The 23,616-nt window shown below is 41.8% G+C and overlaps 1 long non-coding RNA gene across 1 annotated transcript; it reads right to left on the bottom strand.

Annotated features, from left to right (window-relative positions):
• Positions 1–484: 484 nt before the first annotated feature.
• Positions 485–22,879, bottom strand: LOC122461439. Its single transcript, XR_006283325.1, has 4 exons — positions 22,746–22,879; positions 20,356–20,524; positions 19,566–19,655; positions 485–1,703 (listed from the first exon to the last, which is right to left on the bottom strand). It is a non-coding gene; the product is annotated as an uncharacterized LOC122461439 (long non-coding RNA).
• Positions 22,880–23,616: the final 737 nt, after the last annotated feature.

Here is a 23,616-nt window from a genome sequence, read left to right as displayed (position 1 = left end):
CCCTGGCAAGCCCTGGCAAAAATTAAGCACTGTGTGCCTTGTTTGACGGTATTAGAGTACAGTGGGAGTCAGCTGGCTCTTCCGTGAGTGACAAGAGTGTATCTCACTATTAATAGTAAGAAAGGGAGAAATGTCACAAACCCAATTCCCTAAAGTGCAATTATGCAACATCTCCTAATCATTTCTAGGATATCATTTTTACATGACCCTAAACTAACTAGTCTGACTAAGTAAGTACACTATGCTACTTTGTAAACACGCTTTCGGAAGACAGGCAGATAATATTCTTGGCATAACATCATAGTACTACCACGAAATAAATTCATATGAACAGTTTTAATAGATACTATCAAATTGTCATTTTGGGACATTTTCAGGATTACACCTAGAAAATCAAGTAATTCTAACATCTAAAGTACAAAATGAATTGATACTTATTTTATAAAATGTTTCTGCACTGTGTTTATGGCAAATCTTTGCCGTCTTTCTGTAGGTTTCAGGGTGAAAAGAGAGGGTGTAAACTTAAATTATTTTATTATCATCTCTACTGAACAGATATCAGCCCCTACAAAACTGTGGAAATGGAACGTGCCATGAGGCAATAGGTAGTCTCCATTTCACAAAATTCCAAGCTCACAGCATGACGACAGCTATGGGAAGACAAAAGGGCTTCAAAGTATTGGAGGACAGAAAATGCTGATGGGCTGGTGGTCCAGCCATGATTTGCAAAATGTTGACGAGTTAATGCTAAAGCACTAGAATGAAGCTTATGGGTATACGCACAGAAGAATTTCCATCAATTAATCTTAGGCAAAAATAAAACCATAAAATGGACATTTCACAGTGGCCACTGACTATTACGTTCAGTTCACATTAAATCTTTTGAAACATTGTTTCTTTGTCAACTGAATTAGTAATTAGTGTCTTCTTTTTCGGGGGGTGGGGGGGGTAGAAGGGAGAGAACACATATAAGCATCAAACTCCATATATATTACTCATCATAATTGAAGTCATTCGCTGTGAGAAGTTGCTATCTATATGCATCAGACTAATTATTGTGTGCTTTTCTACTAAGATAATGGGCACACTGCTGCCAGTGGGCAAATCCTGATCATACATTATATCACACTTCCTAGCAATTTTGATGAAAACTACAGGTGGAGACAGATTATAATGGGAATATCCAATTGAAATTCATCTCCATTTTGTTTCAAACGGAAGACATGCTGCTTGAGCTCTGAAACATATTCAATTTCATTCAAATTGGATATAGATTTTCAGGCAAAACTAATTTTTTTAAAAAAGAAGCATTTCAAAGAGTCCTGGAAGAGACCAAAGAGTGCTTTAAAGGCTTTATAACTACATTTTTAGAAGTCTGTGTATTATTTTAATTTTTTTCCATTCTTACTATTTCTAACTTTATGAGGCATCCTTACAAAGGCAGAAAAGGAGTGATACAAATTCCACCAAGGTCTATTGCTTTGATGGCAGTTTGACATGTTCTCTGACACACTGAGTCACTTTAAGTCCTGCTGGATTCACTGGGATGTTAACTATTCAGCATGGCTCCTTCCAGCACATTCCCTTCAAAAAAATGGACAGTCCTTGTCCTCCATTTGAAATCATCATATGACTTCAAGTTGTGGTTTGTTTTTGTTTTGGTGCTGTAATGGTATGACAGGAGGGGAGACTGAAGGCTGTCTCTGAAAGAACAGAAGAGCGAAGTATAACACAGTTTCCTAAAGATCATATTTCCTATTCAGTTAAGTTCAGAAACTCCCTGTACAAATAGATCCATTAGTCTTGCAGTAACTAGAAAAAAAACCACAACACACTTTAGTAGGAGTCCTCCAAAGTTACAGTCAAACAAGCAAACACACATAAAACAGCCACGAATGTCAGATCAGGAAGGTTTGGTGCCAGTGCTTATGGTTCAATATTAGCTATTGTGCCTTTTCTTCTTCTGTCACTAAGCTACATGCTGTGATAATCTTCAATTAGGTTAAAAATTAATCCATACATCCACCCCTCCCAAAATGGCTTCAGCAGCAGACCAACCTTTGAGAATAAACTCCCACTGAAGGAGCCTGGCAGCAGACATTGCTGCACATATGAGCTGCAAGCACTAATCTATCAGTCTGGGAATAAGATTTCAGCCAAACCTGATAGGGCCAATCTCATCAGCATAACTAGTTGGCATGCTCTGTTTTGGTTGATTTGGGTTTCACTTTGACCTTTTTAAGGTGTACTAATACTAGCATAAAGCCATCAGGCTAGTAAATCAAGAAAGAAGAAAATATAATTGCAAGAGAAAATCCCTCATGGCACCTATACTATTTTAATTCTCAGTAGCCTGGCACACATATGGATAAGACACAGCTCAAGAACACAATGGCTGGTTCTTTGATGTGCAGTCTATGGATGAATTACTGATATAGCAAAATCTTTTCTGCATGAATCTGTGCAGATCTACCATTCACGGAAAGCATAAGCAGTCAGAAAATGTGCTAAACTGACCATCTGTTCCTCTCTGATAATATGTAATTAAGTAATTTATTTATTCAGCACTTAAACCCCCTCCCCTCCACTTGCATTAGTCAGGGATGATTATGCTAAACCCAGATGTAGTTAACATATTGCGCACTCAAGTGAGCAGTGTATTTACAGGCACATAACTAGCCTTCTGGTTATCTACCTTCAAAGTATGGTTCTTCTCTCAACCATATTGCCTTAAAGACCACACTTGCTATGTTCATATGCTCTCATAGTCTGAGCGTTAAATTGTTTTCACATGTTGATTAACTGGTTTCTATATTTTTCTTGAGGGCAAATATCACCAGATATTCCCATCCCCCAGCTTAGGTTTGCCCACTCTACATGATGTAAAGGAGTGCTAGTGAAGAGAAACAGGTCCTCACTCCACGGCCTGGGTAAGCCTTGCTGGAGTTTTAAAAGCTACTTATGTGGCTGTCAGCTTTCATCCCTTAGCTTGGTTTGTGTCCGTGGTCATTGGGTATTTCCTGTCAAGGTAGCAGAACTGCAGCCCTCCAACTGACACACCCAATGGGAGAGGACTACTTCATCTGTGCCAGTCCACCTGCAAATCTTAACAGACTCCAGTCAGCCTCCCTTCACTACCTCTTCATCTATTCAAGAAAGCTTTTGTAAAATTCCCAAACAGTCTAAGACTCCAGCGGTCTAATAAAAAATAAGATGTATTACCAGAGAGAGAAAATGAGATTTAAACAGAAAAAATGGCCTGCATTATCATGGGTAGTCTGACAACGTGCATCAAGATATTGACTAAACCTAAGACAAACCTATGACCCAGATCCACAAAAGGTATTTAGGCTCCTAAGTCCCACTGATTTCAGGGGAAGTAAGGTGCCTAAATATCTTTGAGAATATGGGCCAAGGAATCTAAACAAAATATTTTACACTTACAAAAAGTCCTTCTTTCTCCCACTAACCCCACTAGTCTCCCAGCTTGACAGTCACACACCTCTGGGACTCTGGTAAAATCTCTCCTTCAGCTTCCCCTGCACAGTACTGTTATCTGATCAGATTTCTTGGAAGTCTTAGCCTGTAATTGTACCAGACGACTGTTCCCAATTGCACGTTTCACCTTTGCTTCTTATTACTCGCAAATATTCCTTTCAAGATAAATCCACACAAATGGGGACTTCCAGACCATACTTGCAACTTCAGCCCCCCTCTGGCTGATGATTGTTGGAAAAAGTCCCTTTTGGGAGTGCTATTTAACTTCCTTTCAAACACTTATGGGCCCTAACCATGCGTGTTAATCTTGAAACCAACTCACTAGCTTACTGTCCAAGAGATAGAATTTGTATTGTGCTTTATTATTTCCTCTTCCCAGTCTTTCTAATTTATAACAAAAACAAACTGTTGACAGAATACACCAAATCTGCTTTGTTCACACAGTGCTGGGTTTTAGGGTGACCAGACAGCAAGTGTGAAAAATCAGGACTGGGGGTTGGAGGGTAATAGGTGCCTATATAAGACAAAGCCCCAAATATCAGGACTGTCTATAAAATTGGGACATCTGGTCACCCTACTGGGTTTGGGGATTTCAATACACAGACGACTGCCTTATTGTATTTCAGTGTATGCCATTAGCCAGATAACACTTCCAGCTGACAGGAAATTCTCAGTTATGTTGGTGCCAATCTCTAGGAACAAACTGAAAAGTTGCAACAGGTTTGCATGTGTATTAAGTTCTTTTCCATGTAAGCAAGGATAATGAAAGGATTTCCTTTACTTTTAGCCTCCATGCCTTTTCAGGAAAGGAACAATACCTTAGATGACTTTAGCTTAGGTTAAACTTTGTTTTGTAGGTTTGACTTGTCTGATATTTCTACAGCCATTACTGACATTTTTTTGAGGTGCCCCAAAGTCCTAATTCCCATATATATAGTCTGGTTTCTATTTGCTTTTACTATTAAAGCATAAGGTTGGATTGAACTGTTCATCCCACTTGTAAACTCAGAAGAACAAACTCTCTTAAAGCTCAGCAGCTTATTGCCACTTATCTGGTAGAATCACACCTGCTCTCAAGCCAAATCATTGCCCTAAGAAGTGAATGTGTGGCTTCCATTAACTTAGTAGAAGCGCTATCTATAGATCAAGAGGAATAATTTGGTATTAAGAACTGGATTTCAAAATCAGTTTCTATTACTTTACCTGCAAGTTTTGTGCATACAATTATCTACAAGCAAAAAATCTGCATTTCTGGACACAGCCACCACTGGGTAATTACACATGCAATGAGAACTGGATATTCAAACCTGTCCAACTCGGCACATTTGAAGATTTCAGCCCTAACCTCCGGAAAGATGGCTTCACCCACCAAAGGGTCTAGGTGTCTGTCTACCTGATCTGCAGGCACAAAAATTGTTCTTGCACATAGAAATGAGGGATTTGTACATGTGAAAACTACGCACCCTATTTTAGAGGCAGATTTGGAAAATGTGGCTCTCAAAACTTTTGTTAATGTCCAAATTCTAAATCAGCAATCATTTTAACAAACATCGCTCTTATTTGCAATGTCATTTATGGAATAACTGATTTTTTTTTAAATAAAGAAAAAAAGTGTTTTGATACATCAGCTAACATGCTGGTATCTGGATGCCTGAGTACTAGCCTGTGTATTGACATAGGACCTGATGCAAGGTCTTCTGAAGTCAGTGGAAGTCCTTATATTGACTAATGGTCTTTAGATCAGACCCATTCTGAAAATATTTTCTTCTGAAGATCCAAACTAAAATTATCCTCTGGCACTAGAGGAGTGTTTCTCTTCAGAGCTGTGCACATATTTTACAGCAAAACTTGTAACTGGGTGAAACCCACCTAGTTTCTGCTTTCATTCTAAAGCTGACACTCAGCCCCAGTCACCTCAAATTTTGCTAAGGCTCACAGAACTTGTGGGGAATCCAGTACCATTCTAAGGATACTATAGTTTCAGGTGAACTGCTGGTAAAATTAATGACTTGTTGATTAGGTGAGTTAGAAGAGAGGATTTTAATACTTTGCTTCAGGATTTTTCATCTTGACTCCTAGTAACCAATTTTAAGCACCTTCTTTGATACATAAATATTAAAATATCATGCTTAAGACTCTTCTTGTGCATATGATATGAGGCATTGGTTGTATGGCAGAGTCCCCTCATCCAGCGGAGATATCTCAGATCTAAAACAATACACTGAAACTCTAAAATGCACCAGAATGTTTCATCTTAGATGCAAAAAATATTTAAAAAAATATGCAGGGCCAGGCTAATAAATGCAATGCACCCAGAAAAAAAAAAGACTTTGCTACGCACACTTGGAAAGAACTAAAAATGCAACTGATATTGGGCACCACAAGAAAAAAGAAAAGGGCTGCAGAAGTAGTCTGCTAAAAATAACCCATTGATTTATTTTCCTGTTGTTATTCTGTTGCTTTAATATTCTTACTGTCGTAATTATTTTGAGCCAACTGTAATCAATAAAAAACTCTCTAAGCCAAATAAATACAATCCTAAGAAAACTAAAGTTTGATTGCAGGTAGAACCGAAGACCTTGTTTCTGTAATAAATTTTAGTTTTCCAAAAATTTAGTACACTTTACATTTAATTGTATTCTGATTTATCACTCAGTCTCCTGGGTACCAACTGTATATAAAGAACTATTAACTCAGTGGAGGCAATTGTTAGCTTTTTTATAATAAAAAATGCATACTGTTTATACCATTATTGCTTAGGAAATTAAGCAAGATGCCTTCTAATACCTTGTACGCAGAATACTGTATCAAACCACTTAACTTGCAATAATAGAGTATTGACTGGGTACAGTGATATGTGAGACCATGCTTCAGTCAAATTAGGCAAGCTCCATGCTGTGTTAGATAGAGTCCCTGTTGTAATACATTTACTCCACCTTGGCAGAAGACTTTTCAAGACAGATTAGCTAGGAAGGCATAAGAGGATCACATTAAAACAAAATACTTTCTATTTTGTTTTTAACTTATAAATACTTAATAATCATGCTTATTTCTTTTTTTACCTAAATGATAATTCAATGCACAGTATAATACTGAGAGCTGGATTAAAGCTGTATTTAAATTAAAATAAGGCAATATAGTGTTTTCTGAAAGAATAATACCTTCCAGAAATTCAATGTTCTCTTACGTAGAGAGCATTATATAATGGCTTAAGAGTTCTGAAACTCCTCTTCAGTGAGGCCTGCTGGAATATGGATGTCATTGTGCATGCACTGTTTGTGTATGTGGTACTTATACGAGTGTGCATATATGCACACACAAGAAACTACAGACTTTACTGTCATCTCACAATAACATGTTGCAAATCAATATATTGAGCGATAAGAAATAATCTGCTTCTCTTTTTTTCTGTACCAGCAAATTGTAAACGATAGTACATTCAGGAAAATATACATTAAACATTGGTTTCAGAGTAGCAGCCGTGTTAGTCTGTATTCGCAAAAAGAAAAGGAGTACTTGTGGCACCTTAGGGACTAAACAATTCATTTGAGCATAAGCTTTCGTGAGCTACAGCTCACTTCGTCGGATGTATGCCGTGGAAAATACAGTGGGGAGATTTATATACATAGAGAACATGAAACAATGGTGTTACCATACACACTGTAACCAGAGTGATTACTTAAGGTGAGCTATTACCAGCAGGAGAGCTGGGGGGAGGGGGGGGACCTTTTGTAGTGATAATCAAGGTGGGCCATTTCCAGCAGTTGACAAGAACATCTGAGGAACAGTGGGGGGTGGGGGGGGGGGTAAACATGGGGAAATAGTTTTACTTTGTGTAATGACCCATCCACTCCCAGTCTTTATTCAAGCCTAAGTTAATTGTATCCAGTTTGCAAATTAATTCCAATTCAGCAGTCTCTAGTTGGAGTCTGTTTTTGAAGATTTTTTGTTGAAGAATTGCCACTTTTAGGTCTGTAATCGAGTGACCAGAGAGACTGAAGTGTTCTCCAACTGGTTTTTGAATGTCCCGTATCCCCTCCCCCCTCCCTCCCCCCGGTAATAGTTCACCTTAAGTGATCACTCTGGTTACAGTGTGTATGGTAACACCCATTGTTTCATGTTCTCTATGTATATAAATCTCCCCACTGTATTTTCCACTGAGTGCATCTGATGAAGTGAGTGTAGCTCACGAAAGCTTATGCTCAAATAAATTTGTTAGTCTCTAAGGTGCCACAAGTACTCCTGTTCTTTTTACTAAACACTGGGGGGAAAGTGTCTTAACAGTCAGTTCTTTGGGACTGTACAAATACTTTCCAGGGAAGTGGGGAAAGCTCCATCTCTGGACAAAGTTCCAGAAAGGATTAGACATAGGACTAGATAATAATCAATGGTTTAATAGTCCATTACCAGCTCAGTTTTCTACGACTCTACAGTATTGTTGCGGCAATTTGCAACAATGTAGATATTGTACTTAAAGATGGGCTTGAACCAAAACCTGTGATATCAACACTCAAAGTTTGGCTTCATTTCCAAACGCTGCAGCTCAAGCCCATAACCTTTTGCACTTCTGATCCCAACATTTGTAGTAACAATTCTAAGATGCAAAAAGATGGATGAAAGTTTGGATGCCTCCAAACTTAAGGCTGTCCTAACACTTGTGGGTGAATGGCTTAATCAACAGCATTTTCCAAAATCAGCAATGTGAATGAGTGAAAATGACAATCACTTCTGTAAAGCTGGCCCTTTTACAGTCCATTAAACTCCCTTTACTCCCATTGGACTCTGTAAAAGACATTGAATGAACTGTGTACAATCAACAGTGGTATCATGGGGAGGGGGGGAAAGGGAGTGTAATGATCTGTAAAGCAAAGTCTTTACCAGACAGATCCTGCTACATTTTTCTGAGAAAAAGCCACAGAGAAATAAACACTGTCTAAAGAGTTGACATTTTTATACATTTTTGTTGTATCATTTAAGAGGTGCAAAAGAAGAGGGGAAATGTAACCTGCAGAAAAAAACTATGTGGTTTCATATTATAAACATTCAAAATGATATCACTTCAAGAACAATACAGTGGACTAAGATATTAATTAGCCATTGTTGATCTATATTTTTGTGTTAGGCATAAGATAGTGTGACAGGGTCGGGCCACATGGCTACAGGAGAGTAATCCTATTGGGATCCAGGAAGTGAGCGGGCGAAGCCCATCCACTGCTAAAGGATCCCACCCCACCCAGCCTAAGAGGGGGATCCACAGGACCTGAATACCAAATAAATCCGGGGGGCAACTAATGAAATAACAGGGACAGGAGTGTGGTCAAAGGGTCAAACAAAGGGAACCTGATGGGGAAACCAATCAGAGAACCCCGGACAGCGCCCACTGCTCCTCAAAGGCATCAAGGGAGTCAGTGGATGCTGCCCAGAGGAACTCTGCCCGGATACGTGAACGGACCGAGGATCGGAAATAGGCCCCACAGTCACAGGAGACTCCATCAGCCAACCTCCTCACTCTGGTTTTATAGATGGCCATTTTAGCTAGGGCCAGGAGCAGGCTGACCAGGAGAGCCCGTGACTTTGTGGGGCCACGGATAGGGAGTGCATAAATAAGAAGGTGAGGGGAAAAGTGCAACCAAAAACATAATAAAATATTTGTGAGGAGCCGGAATAGGGGCTGCAGCCTGGCACACTCCAGATATGTGTGCGCCAGGGTTTCCCTCACGCCGCAAAAGGGGCAGGTGTCTGGGATGGAGGTGAACGGCACCAAGAACACACCCGTACTCACGGCTTCGTGAAGGAGCTGCCAATTGATATCCCCGGTGGGCCTTGGGACCAAGGTGGAATAGAGGCTGGCCCACGGGGGCTCCCCACCCTCCAAAGGTGGCAGGAGGTCCCGCCATTTTGTATCGGGGGTGGGACACCAGGGTGAGGGCATGAAGGGTGTGGAGCACGAGCGTGTATAGATGTTTCCTTGGTATGGTTTGGAAGCAGACTGGCTACATCTCATGCAGCCGGCTTACAGTGAAGGAGTGAGAGGGTCGGTTGGGTCCACGGGGCGGGGGCCCAATTAAAAGGTCCGGCGGGCCTGGGGTACAGGGTGGGTGGGGTGTGTCCTCGTGCAGGACCTGGTTGAGATAAACCCAGGCAGCAAAGCGGCCTTCACCTCCTGAAGTACGCGCCGGGGAGTACGAGGTCTGGAGAGCCCCATGCGCTGAGCGAGCGTCAGGGGATCCAGCCAGTCTCCCCAGTCGTAGTCCAGGAGGTCTCCGACTCTTGAGACTTCTGCCAGGACCAACCTCTGGTGTACAGGAGAGTAATAGAAGGCAGATATATTAGCCCCTGGTTAAGTAGGCCCCTTTTCCCTGGGAAAGGTAACAGGGAAGGTTCCAGAACAATCAGGAACTTTCTGGAGACAATTAAGACAGGCTGATTAGAACACCTGTAGCCAACCAAGAACCTATTGAATCAATTAAGGCAGGGTAATCGGGGAACCTGGATTTAAAAAGGAGCTCACTTCAGTTTGTGGGACACGTGTAAGGAGCTGGGAGCAAGAAGCGCTAGGAGCTGAGAGTGAGAAAGCATACTGCTGGAGGACTGAAGAGTACAAGCATTATCAGACACCAGGAGGAAGGTCCTATGGTGAGGACAAAGAAGGTGTTGGGAGGAGGCCATGGGGAAGTAGCCCAGGGAGTTGTAGCTGCCGCACAGCTGTTCCAGGAGGCACTCTAGACAGCTGCATTCCACAGGGCCCTAGGCTGGAACCCAGAGTAGAGGGGGGGCCCGGGTTCCCCCCAAACCTCCCAACCCCTGGTCAGACACAGGAGGAGTTGACCTGGACTGTGGGTTCATGAAAACGGCCAAACTAAGGGCTGCCATGAAGCTCCAAGATGAGCAAATCCACCAATAAGCACAAGACGCACCAAGGTAGAGGAGGAACTTTGTCACAACTGTCATTAAATTAACTGTGCAAAGGCTTGCCAACAATTCAAACCAAATTTGGCTCACTAAACAAAACTTGGCCCATTAAGATTAGGAAAGAGGACACAAATTTCTCTATATTTAAGCAGTTCAGATCTGAATGCTAACTTTATCTAATTACCCAGAGCTTGAATTACTTTTCAATAGATAGCTATATCTGGAAGACACTTTGTTTTACCCTGATAACATATCCATATATGCACAGAGAAAGGAAATACCTTTTTTAGTCCACACTGGTATTTAATATGTTACTGTTTATGTATTGAACCCATTCCATTTTATGTATTGATCCCATGTTATTGTTTATGTATTGCTCACATTCAATTGCCCAAGGAAATTAATGGAAACCTCATCACTTGGGACTTTCAAAAACTAGATGAGGTATACCACTAGAAAACACACCACAGGGAACATATAGCTAGCAGAGGAGCTGGATGATCTAACAGGGTTTTTTTCCATCTCTATCTGTCTGATGCTGTGATTTCTATGGTGCTTAGCTACAGGCATTCAAGCACCATAATAAACAACAAAACATTAAAAAAAAATTTAAAAAATACGTATCAGTCCTAGTGCACAAAAGGAAGCAAGGAACCCGGCCCAGGAATAACTGAGATGTGTTAGGGGTCTGCTATAGAATCCCACAATCGGATTTGGATATGGACAGAGATCTCTTTAATATCATTAGAGAGATGAATACTACCAAGAATTGGGTTATAAAGGGAAATTAACTTCCTGGATTGGAGAATAAACACTACTAACACTGGTAGGAGTCAGTTACACCTGGATATGACAGAATTTTTTTTTCATTAAATCACTACTAAACTAACAAGAGGTGATGTAATTTTAGACTTAGTTTGGTAAGTAGTGAGGACACCATAGAAGAACTGGCCATAGGAAATAACCTTGGACTGAGTGATCACAAGCTCATTCAGTTTGAATTAAATGGATGGATAACCAAAACCAGGTTGTGAGCTATTTTATTTCAAAAGGGCAGACCTTGGGAAATTAAGCGAACTAGTTAAAATCAACTAGACTGAAGAACTCAAGGACTTAAATGTGGAAAAGGCTTAAAAATTATTTCAATCAAATAACAAAACTATCTTCAATTTACATCCCAAACAAGGTGGGCGGGAAAACTTGTAGGAAAACACTCCAGAGCCAACTGGATGAATAGCCACCTCAAAAAAGGTCACTAGGAGTAACAGAGAGCCTATAGGGAAAGGGAAAAGGGACTGCTCAGCAAAGAAAGCTACATTGTGGCTACATGTTGGAATACAGTCTGCAGTTGTGGTCATTCATGTGCAAGAGAGATGAATTCAAATTGGAACTGGAACATTGACAGCTCTACTCTAATGATCAGAGGAATGGAGGGCCTATCTTATGAGTGGAGTCTGGAAGACCTTTGCCTGTTTAGCCTAGCAAAACAAAAGCTGAGAGGGGATATGACTGCTCTCTGTAAATACATCAGGGAGTGAAGGGATGGGGTAAAACACCAGGGAGGGTGTAAGCTATTTAAGCTAAAGGACAAAGCTAGCACAAGAACAAATGGATACACACTGGCTATGAACAAATTCAGGCTAGAAACTAGAAAAAGGTTTCTAACCAACAGAGGAGTGAGGTTCTGGAACAGCCTCCCAACAGGAGCTGTGGAGGCAAACAACTTCATTAGTTTAAAGAAAGCTGAACAAATTTTTGAGTTTGACTGTATGATAGGGTTGCTTGTGATGATGGGGAACAGAGCTCAGCAGACAAGGGTTCCCTTCCAGTTTATATCTTAACTTCCTAAAATCTCATGCATCAGCCAGTCACCTGCAGGGATCAGGAGGCTAAGATTTTGTCCCAGATATTTTTAGTAAAAGTCACGGACAGGTCACGGGCAAAAAAGAAAAATTAACGGAAGCTGTAACCTGTCCGTGACTTTTAATAAAAATATCTGTGACAAAATGGGGATCTGCGGATCCCCACACCACTTGAAGCAGGGCTGCTGCACAGGGGCTAGGAACCGCTTGCAGCATCTGGGGGCTGCGGGATACCCCTGCTGCTCCGGGGGTCCCCTGCTGCTCCGGGGGTCCCCCGCTGCCCGTGGGGGCTGGGAGCTATGGGGTACCCCCAGCTCCCGTGTCAGCCAGGAGCTTCAGGTACCCCCACTACCCACAGCTCCAGGGGCCTGCGAGGGGCCAGTAGCTCAGAGCTTCCACTCCACCCTCGGGGGCCCAGAGCTGTGGGGTAGACCAGTGCTTTGAGGTAGCACCCAGCATTCTCTTTCTCAGGTGCTTGGCTGACTGGTTCTTGCTCACCTGCTTGGAGTCTAACTGACTGCCATATGTGGGGTCAGGAAAAAAATTTCCCCAGGTCAGATTGGCAGTTACCTTGGAAGGTTTTCTACTTCCTCTGCATCATGGGCTATGGGTCATTCACTGGTATCATCCAGGTATATTGTACTTAAACCATTCCCTGCCATGGTGCACCTCAGCCCTCATATTCTTTGCCTGTGGCACCTCATAATTTCATTTCCTGTGGACTGTAATACTTTGGTCTAATTTTGGTTGTTGGGTTTAGTGTGCAGGCGGTGGGTAGTGTTGGTCGCCTGTGATACAAAGGAGGTCAGACTAGATGATCTGGTGGTCCTCTCTAGCCTTGAACCCTATGAGATATTGAAACTTCGGAAGCCAATATCTGAATCCCTCCTCAGACAAGGAGCCAGCTGAATGATTTTTCTTTTGGACATCTGGAATCTATAGCATGAGGTAATTACCTTTAAGATTCAGGGAAACTGTATTTGTAATAATGGAAGTAAGAGCAAGCAACCTTGATGACCAGACTAGAGTTGAAAAAGACTCATTATAATAGAAAGCGATTACTTACTAGTTGTTTGGATAGTACCCTTCCGAAGGAGGGGTGGGACTTAGGACACCATGTTGTACCAGAGGATAACTTAAGTCAAATAGTTTTCAAATATTTTTTATTCTGTAACCAAGCTTTGTGATAGCATAACCATATTAAGCTAGATAATGTAGCATTAGAATTAATGTTCTATTTTTCTTTGTCTTCTCCTTCTAATTCTTATATTTTATAAAATAAGGTTTATGTTGCATAATAGTTATGGTAAGCAAACAATATGCATTGTAATATGATCAAATGTAAAGCCATACATCTAGGAACAGAGAACCTAGCTCAGACTTATAGGATGGGGAACTCTATCCTGGGAACCAGTGGCTGAAAAAGAATTGGGGGATAATCAGCTGAACATGAGCTCCCAGTTTAATGCTGTGGCCAAAAGGGCTAATGCTATCTTTGAATGTATAAATAGGGGAATATTGAGTAGAAAGTTCATATTACCTCTGTGTTAGGTACTGGTGTGACTGCTACTGGAATACGGTGCCCAATTCTGGTATTCATAATTCAAGAAGGATGTTGATAAACTGGAGAGGGATCAGAGAAGAGCCACGAGAATGATAAAAGGATTGGAAAGCATGCTTTATAGGGAAGGATTCCACAAGCTCAATTTGCTTAGTTTATCCAAGAACAGGTTAAGGGGTGACTTGATCACAGGGGTGACTTGGTTACGGGTATTTTTAGTAAAGTCATGGACAGGTCATGGACACTAAACAAAAATTCACAACCCCTGACCTGTATGTGACTTATACTAAAAATACCTGTGATTAAATCTTGGAGGGGGGGACACTGGCAGGGTGCCGGTGAGGTTTGAGGGGGGAGTTGTTCAGGGGAGTGCCCGGGACCAGCAGCACCAGCTGCTGGGGTCCATGGCCCACAGCTGCTCTGGCTGGACCGCCGTGGACCACTGCCTGGAGCCAGAGGACTGTGGCTTCTCCAGCCAGCCAGCCCAGCCGCGGACCACTGCCCGGGGCCGCGGCCCACAGCTGCTCCGGCTGGCTGCCCCATGGCAGACCGCTGCCCATGGCCGTGGACTGCTACTGCTCTGGCCGGCTGCCCGTGGACCACTGCTGGGGCTGCCAGAGCAGCGGCTGGTGTGGCTGTCCCAGGGGCCACCGTGAGCAGCTGGCCCTAAAGTCAGCCATGCTGGCCCCTGCAGAAGTCACGGAGGTCGCGGAGAGTCACAGAATCTGTTACTTCCGTGACCTCTGTGACAGACACGGAGCCCTACTTTGAGTGCCTACATGGGGAACAAAAATTTGATAATTCAGATTAGAAGCCAAAGTGTTATGGTTCCCTCCCCTGAACTCTGGGGTACAGATGTGGGGACCTGCATGAAAGACCCCCTAAGCTTAATTCTACCAGCTTAGGTTAAAAACTTCCCCAACACAAATCCTTCCTTGTCCTTGGATGGTTCTGCTGTCACCACCAAATGAGTTAGACAAAGATTCAGGAAAAGGACCACTTGGAGTTCCTGTTTCCTCAAAATATCCCCCCAAGCCTCTTCACCCCCTTTCCTGGGGAGGCTTGAGTATAATATACCAACCAAATAGGTAAACAAGGTGACCACAGACCAGACCCTTGGGTTTTTAGAGCACTAAAAACCAATTTGGTTCTTAAAAACAGAACTTTATTATAAAGAAAAAAGTAAAAGAAGCACCTCTGTAAAATCAGGATGGAAGGTAATTTTACAGGGTAATAAGATTTAAAACACTGAGGATTCCCCTCTAAGCAAAACTTCAAAATTACAAAAAACAGGAGTAAACCTCCCTCTTAGCATAGGGAACATTCACAAGCTAAAAGAAAAGATAAGCTAACACATTTCCTTGCTATTACTTACAATTTTTGTAATCTTGGATGCTTATTTCAGATGGTTTTCCTGTCCTGGTCCCTCTCTGTCCAAGAGAGAACAACAAAGAGAGCACAAACAAAACCTCCCCCCACAGATTTGAAAGGATCTTCTTCCCTTATTGGTCCTTTTGGTCAGGTGCCAACCAGGTTATTTGATCTTCTTAACCCCTTACAGGTTTTATGCTACCCTTAGCTGTATGATTATGACACAAAGCTATAACAAAATCCAGTGGCTGGAAATTGAAGCTAGGCCAATTTGCACTGGAAATAATGTGCAAACTTTTAAGGATGTGATGTTTTGCAAAATCTGTACAACTTTTGAATTCTAGTTAATATTTTGAAGTTGTTACTATGACAATTAATGTATCACTGAATGCCTCTATGTAAATCTGGAATCTGCCATGGGCTTGCAGGGCTGTGTCATGTGTCGTTAGAATTTAATGTCTTGATCATAGGTACGCTAAAGAGATTTCCTGAGTGGGGAAACCACTTTTTCCCCAAATTCCTTCAACAAGGGTCTGGTGATTTGGAGAGTGGAAAGTGGGGCTGCTAGGCTTTAAAAAGAATTCAAAAGGGGAAGACACACACAGGAAGCATGGTGGCAGGTGAGAGGAACAGGACAGAGTGGCCAAGATGAAAGAAGATGAGCTGAAAGAGACCGTTCCATGTTTCAGAGCACAAGTCATTCACTACCACTGAAGGACCCAGACAACTCTGACCAAGGTCCAAAAGAAAGCTCTGGACTGATGAGGAAACTGATGCAGGGAAATGTGTGTACAGTTCATTATTTTTGTAGAGAGCGTGCATTTCTCATGCTATTCATGAAAGAGCAATGCTGCTAGAATCCTGTGTATTTTAAGTATCTGTGTATTTTATGAATTATGCCTACCATGTGTCCCTTGAAGAGATAAACCAGAAGGCTCACACCTTCACGTTGAGTTTGGGGACTGGATGTGTTTAAACTATGGGGAGAGCCTCAGGGTACAGTACTGGTTTAAGGGGTAGGGTAGGAAGTTGGGCAGTGTAGTTGCAGCTTTCAGGAGGGGGTCCCAGACAGAAGATCTGTACCCAAGAGTGTGCCCACAGGCCCTAAAACAGCAGTAGTGCCTAGACTCCATTCAGATTCTGGGGGCTTGAAGCATCCAGGGATTGACCACTGGATTCCCTCACAGCCAAGAGGGAGCACTCAGAGTTGTGACACTGTAATTAACCATTGGAACAATTTATCCAGGGTTGTGATGGATTGTCCATTACTGGCAATTTTTAAATTTTAAAATTTTTAAATTTTTTTCTAAAAAAGAGATGTTTTAGTTCAAACAGGAATTAATTCTGGGCAGTCCTATGGAGTTCAGACTTGATGTTCAGAGCGGTCCCTTGTGGCCTTAGCATCTAAACTATGAAAGTAGTGACAAGTCCAAATTTATATGGAAAGCCCTATCTGTTCCACTTCCCTGAAGCTTCATTGCTTGGGGAAATTCAGTTCAATATCACTGTATTTTTGCATAAAAGTTGGGGTTTTATATGTATAGGGTGCAATTAGAATTTAGATAGGCCATCTGGAAAAAATGCACATAAATAAATACATAAAATTAGTGCTTGTTCTTATCCAGTGCAGACCAAAACAGAGAAAGATTTGCAGATCTGCTTAGCCATATAAGAGAATCAGTAGAGAGGCATGCGTTGCAAATCAGTTCAGGCACATATAATGAAAGTCTGTCAGTGCAGAAGGGGCAGAATGAGTTTAATTATCAAACAGGCCAGAGGAGGCTATAACAAATAGAAACAGAGAAGAGCTTTAAAAAAAAAAAGGCAGGTAGACAAGCTAGGTAAGAACAAGGTAGTCTGCAGCCTGACATACTTCTTAGAGTCAAAGACTGCTGTTGAAGGCAGGTAGTACACTGGATGCTACTGAAGTACACAATCAGTTGCAGAAATTCAGCATGTAAAGCATGCTACTTCTTTGACTCCCGGAGGCCGTATCAGTACACAATTAGTCACCCTGGGGGACAAAATGAACTAGTCGATAGAAGACCAAGACAAGGACCTTGCAGAGCAAACTATAAAGGATTAAATAACTTGCAGCAGTTGATAGAACCAATGTCCATCTAATTTCAACTGCAGCAAACCCCTCCTGTTTGGTGTGCTCTCAGAACTTTCTTCACAGAATCATGGCTAAATATGGAAGACTGCCTTCTGATCTGAAACAACACACTAGTTCCAGTAGCACCAAGGACATTATTGTGGAAGGACAAGCTGACAAAGCCCATATAAAAGGGCAGGTCATGCAGTGGCTGCTGAACCTAAAACACAATCAAAGTAAATATCTACCCTCCCCCTTCATAACTGATTCCCCGTCTCCATCTCTTCCCTTTCAGTGACAGCTCAATATCAAGGCTATGTCATCGGATGAAGTGAGCTGTAGCTCACGAAAGCTCATGCTCAAATAAATTGGTTAGTCTCTAAGGTGCCACAAGTACTCCTTTTCTTTTTGCGAATACAGACTAACACGGCTGTTACTCTGAAACCAGATATATCAGAGCAATTCACTCTACTTATTCATAAACATGCCCCCTCCCCCCCCCCCCCACTTACTGGTTTATTTTTCCCTGCTTTCCTTACGGCTTAAATGGCTTTCCTCTCTTGTCAATATCACAGTCCCGATTAGTCTCAGGTTCAATGTGCAAATAGACATGCATTGTGAGGCAGACAACACCCACTACACAATTACCAGACTGGGAGATAAATGTTTGCTAGAGATCTCATATGCCACCCTTTAGTGAATTATTATGCATATATCTGACCCAAGAGATCCCTGTAAAACCCTTTGCACCCCTAGTGACCTCTGCCAGTTGTCACCAAGAGGTCCCAGGGTCACATACAGCTCTAAGTGGCTGAATACTTGCTTGGGAACTAGGCTCCCTTAGTCAATTTGTATAGTATAATACTATTTAACACTTGCATAGCACTTCTTTGTAGATCTCGAAGTGCTTTAAAAAAAGGGTATGTAGCCATTAAAATCCCCATTTTTCAGATGGAGAAGCACAAAGAGTTTAAGTAACTTGTACAAAGGTACAGAGCAAGTCAACAGCAGGGCCATGAATGAAATCCAGCAGAACCCTGACATGCACCCCAATACTCCATCCACGTATCTAAGCTTCCTCTGAGGCATTATTGACATGATGCTTGTAGGAGGTGCCATACAACAAGGCCCTCAAAGGGCTTTTCCAGCTTGGGCCAGAGCCTCACCTTTTCCATGAAGTTTAAGGTATTGGTTTTAACCATAAAGTCCAAAACAGTGTGGGTCCTGACTTCCCAAGGGACAACCTCAGCCCTTCCTGGTAAACAGGAGATGGCTGGCAGTAGGGTGTTCTCAGTGAATGACCCTCAGCTCTGGAACTCATTACCCCTTCCCCTGATTAGCCAGAGCCTGGATTAGGTTACCTCCAGCATACAGTGCAAATGCCACCTGTTTTTCCCATGTTTTTCCTGTTTGTCATTTGTTGTGGTTTTGCTTTGTGGGGGTGAGGGGAAGGAGCTCAGTTAAAGGGGAGGATGGAGTAGAGTTTGTATAAAGAATATTTGGGGGATGGCTGGATGTAACCACTCCGCTCATAGTGCAGCATGGACAGAAAACACAAGCCAATAAGCATGTTAATGAGAGAAACAAAGTTCTCTAGCCATCAGTGCTCCTCGCACATCTAGGAACCCTGGTGCATCTCTTCCCTTTCACATGGTTGCAGAGGAAGCCACAGGATTCATGCTAAAATGAGAAATCTCTGCTTGTATCCCATTAGAGGGCTGTCCCACAGCAGAAGCCAGAGCATTTCCCATGTACTGGCTGGCCTATGAGGTCAAAGTAAGAAGTCCACCCTGTCCAATTCCACTCCCCACACCCTTTATGGATTGGGGAGACAATGATCTGTAACAGGTGTCTCACATACACAAAACATTTGGGACACAGGAGGATCCAATGCAGGGGGTTGCTTGGCCTGAGGCAGAAAATGGGCTGGCTACCAGGCCTCCACCCACAAAAGCATCAAAAGGTAAAGAGTGTGTGTAGAAGGGGGAAGGGCCAGGTGCAGCCCCAAGCTAAAGAAGAAGAGGGGCCTTTAAACAGCTGGGCATGTTCAGGAACCTTTCCTATATATGTAACAGAACCCAAAAGCACCCTCATTTGGGGTGAATTCTTGGTTCTTTATGAATGTTCTTCACAGCCCTGGTAACAAAGCAATAAGAAACATCATTGTATCATGTCAATGCACATTTATACAGGATAGCCCACCCTGCCCATAATAGCACTGTTTCATTCAAAGGGAATACATCTTTTTACAAACAGCTGTACTTACCAGCAAAACTCCAAATGCAAAGCAGTGCCATCTGTGCCTTTCAGAGGGAGATTACATTTGTTTTGAAAGGGCATTTTGTCAACTCATAATCTAATCAAGTTTAAAAAAAACAGAAGAGTTAAAAGTAATTCCATGTACTACACTTGCTCCTGAGTCCACCTGACAATGCTCCCTGGTTTTCACAATCACATTTTCCTACTCCTCTAAATGTTCTTTTCTCCCATGTTCCTTTGAAAAAGGCCCCAATACAGGGAAGTGATTGGCAAACAGCTACACTGACTATGCACAAAATGTTGACAGATGCACAAAGTAAACAAAGTGAAAAACAAAAGCGTGTTTTCCTAAATCTTTTCCAGATACAGGTAACACCTAAGATTATTGTAACAGTAGAAGTAGAGCTGGTTGGAAAACTGGGGCTTTTCCAAAAACTGAAATGCCTCATTGGAGTTATAATTCAGGTGCCTCATGACCCCATTCTCCTCTAAAGGCAGGTTTCCCTGTCAGACTACATTTCCCATTGTGCACCACAATCTCCCTCTGATGTGGGCAGATCAGTACCAGCTCATGCCAAGGCCCTACGCCTCACTGAACACTGACAAATGCATAGCTGGAAACCAGTCTGGCTCAGATTAATGTTAGATTAGATGTTAATTTGATAAGAATGTGTTTAGACTTGATGAAATGCTTGTAGGATGCTGCAGGTATTGATCTCACATATAACAACTGTAGCCCATGGCTTAAAGTTATATTCAATGTTTATAGTGTACACCTCTGTAATTGTGTTACTTACCAAACAAGAAAGAAGCACTAATTAGTGTAAGGTTTTGGTCCTGTACACAAAAAAGCCCAGTGAAACCAAATGAGCCGCATGAAACCAAGGACAAAGACTTTGTTGCTTGCTCCTATGCACACACATGAAGAGGAGGCAGGCACCAATACTTGTTCCATCATTTTGAACTCTGGGAGAAGGAAATAAAAATGCCTGATTAGAAGGAACTGTATCACTATGCTGCTTGGAATTCAGAGAGGGCAATATTTCTAAGCACAAGCAAGGGATCCCCAAGCTACTTAGTTTGAGTTAGCCCTAATGGAGAGCTTGCATAGATAGCAGCTACGATCACCTTTTGGAACCAAGCACTGTAGCTCATTAGAGTATGTATGTTTACCTGATTTAATCTTGTAAATAACTCATTTCTTTTTTCCTAGTTAATAAATATTTAGTTAGTAGAACAACACTGGCTACAAGTGTGTCTTTGAGGTACAGCTGAGCTGGGGTAAGGGACTGGTCCTTTGGGTCTGGAAGTAACCTGAATATTGTTGTATCACATACTGTATCACAAAAGCAAACCTGTCTAGGTGGCAAGATGCCCCAGAGTACCCAAGAGGACTGTCTGTCACTCCATGTTAAAGCTGTTGTAGTGCTTGAGGAATTCACACCCGATACTTGGTTGGTGACATCTAAGTATAGAACATACAACCAGTTTGGAGTTTATGCCCTGTTTCTTAACAGTCTTTCCTGAGGTTGGCACTCATGATCGTGAGCCAGAGTTGCTGCAGTTAGCCCATGATTGCCCATTTGTTGGACACGTAGGCTGGAGAGAACCTCTTCTTGGTGAGTAGAGGCAGTGCATCAAGGAAGATGTAGTCCGACTGGGGACCCTGGCCCATAGTGCAGAATGGGAAAATGAGGAAACCAAGCAACAACTCCTAGGAGACACCATGGCAGCATATCCAAATTAAAATATTTTGGTTTTTGACAGAAACATTTCAATTTGGGGGCATAAGTTTTCCAGATGAAAAACTGAAGTTTTCCTTAGGAACCAGATGATTTTTCTGAATATTTTAGTTTTGTCAAAAAAAAAAATTCATCGAAAAACAGTTTCAATAGAAAACTTTTGATCAGCCCTAAACAGAAGTTTTCAGACAGAAATTTGATTTTTAAGTCAGTGGTCTCCCTTTAAAGAAATACTGTAGATGCTGTTAGTACTAGCCCAACAATTTGATCTATGTGAGTAGAAGCCTATGGGCTAGACTTACTCATGTTCATAAGCATTTACTCACAGGAGAAGTCCCACTGAAGTCAATATGCCTGGATTTATAGGAATACTTGGGAAAGTACATGTTCACCAACATGAACAGAGGGTTGCAGAGACTAACCCCATCTGTTTTTAATGTTTTTTTCTTGTTTTGCCTCCCAGTTATATGCAGACATTTATGGAAATCTGTTAGGATTTTGCTATCAGAACCACAAAGGGAGCAAGATTCTTATAAATCTCAGTAGAACTCCTGCATTCAGGAACAGAGATAAAACGTACTTTGGGGCAAAGCAGCCACTTGTGCCGTGTTTGTGTCCTGTGTATGCATTTGCCCATGCACTGGGAAAACCTGGCACTTATCTGTGATAAGGTACCATTACTGTTCATTTATGCAGACATGTAGTCGTTGAAGCTCTTTGTTCAATTAACAGCAGGACACTTGGAAGAGATTACTCCAACTTTTAAGGTCAGGTGAATTTTTGCTCTTCCAAAGTTAACAAGGTGCTAGGCAAACAAAACAGTCTCATAAGCTGCCACAATAAATAAATGGTGCTCTCTGGGTCTCTCATCCAGAATTATGTCAGACAGATTAAGCTGGGACAAATTTAGCAAGTCTGTTTGGTTGGACTGATGGAGGGGGAGTAAGAAAGCCTTGTTGGGGAAGTATGGAATTGTGGATGAAACCCATGGTTCCAGGACTACAAATTCTATCTGGGTTTTGGTCCCATCTCTAACTTAATCTTCTGCATAACTTCAAGCAAAACACTTAATCTACCTCTCTTTGTTTCAGTTTCTCCATCTGTAAAACAGGAATAAATTACTTACCTCTCCCATGGGGTGCTGTGAAGTTCAACTCATTAATGTTCGTAAAGCACTTTTAATTTCTACACTGCCTTCCATTTGAGGATGGCAAAAGACTATCATTACAAAAACTCTTCACATTAGTAATTTAATTGATGTTTTTGGAGCACAACAAGCAGAGCCAAGTAGTAAAATATAATCATGAAGAAGCTAATATGAGATTAAAATACAAACAACTGCAATACAAAGAAAATGATGTACTATAGCTATTCTCATAGCATTATCTACACTTTACATCTGGGACAGTAACAGCCAAGAGACAATGCATTATGTCAATTCTCACCAACAAAACTTAAAAGCCAGTCCAACTCTGAAGAGTGATCCAATAAAAATAGCTCCTCACTCAACCATTCAGTTTCTCTTTGTGTATTCGGACTGCTAGCTGTTTACTTTGCTGAGCCCTTGTCTACACTCAAGGATAACTTTGATGCAGTAATCAGTGTACTAGTACTGGTGCTACTTTAAGCAAAGAGGAAGTCAAGATTGGGTTTGCACCAATTAAACTAATTGGTACAGCTTGATTAGCTCACTCCCAATTAGCTCAATTAGTGCACACTCTTGCCCATCCTATGGTTCAATAATGGTAAAGCTACATTTTAAAGAAAGCTGGTGAATGTGTGTCATGAGCACTGACCTGCAAAGGGGAATCTCTTCTCCTGTAACATTCTTGGATCTAATGAAGTAGTTTCCCTATACTAAATAAGCTCTGTGGTCCCCCTTCTGATCTTACCGTATACCACTGTGAATCAGGAATACTGCTATTGAGTCACTGGAGTTACACCAATGTAAAACAGGTGTAAGTAAGGTCATAAAAGTCCCAATATTTTAGGAAGAAAGCTTCTACATTGCCATCCAATGAAATCAGCACCTCACAGATGAATGAATATTCCTTTTCACACTGCTCTCTATTACTGTCCGAGTTCAACAACATAAAACTAATTTGCAGGATGAGACAATCAAATCTAGGTGACTTTTATTAGACCAGCCTGGAGACTTTGAAGTGTGCCATTGAAATCAGTGAAATGAAAGGGAAAAAACTCAAGCTGCTTTCTTTCCCCTTACTCCCTCCTTGTCTTTGCAGCTAGCAATCACACAGATCACTAAGACACAGATGGATTACCACACTCAAAGGAGTATTGGTGATTTTATTGATG

This window comes from Chelonia mydas, chromosome 8 (assembly GCF_015237465.2).
Source record: "Chelonia mydas isolate rCheMyd1 chromosome 8, rCheMyd1.pri.v2, whole genome shotgun sequence".
In the NCBI taxonomy this organism is placed as follows: domain Eukaryota; kingdom Metazoa; phylum Chordata; order Testudines; family Cheloniidae; genus Chelonia; species Chelonia mydas.
This window is presented reverse-complemented; position numbering and strand designations above follow the sequence as displayed.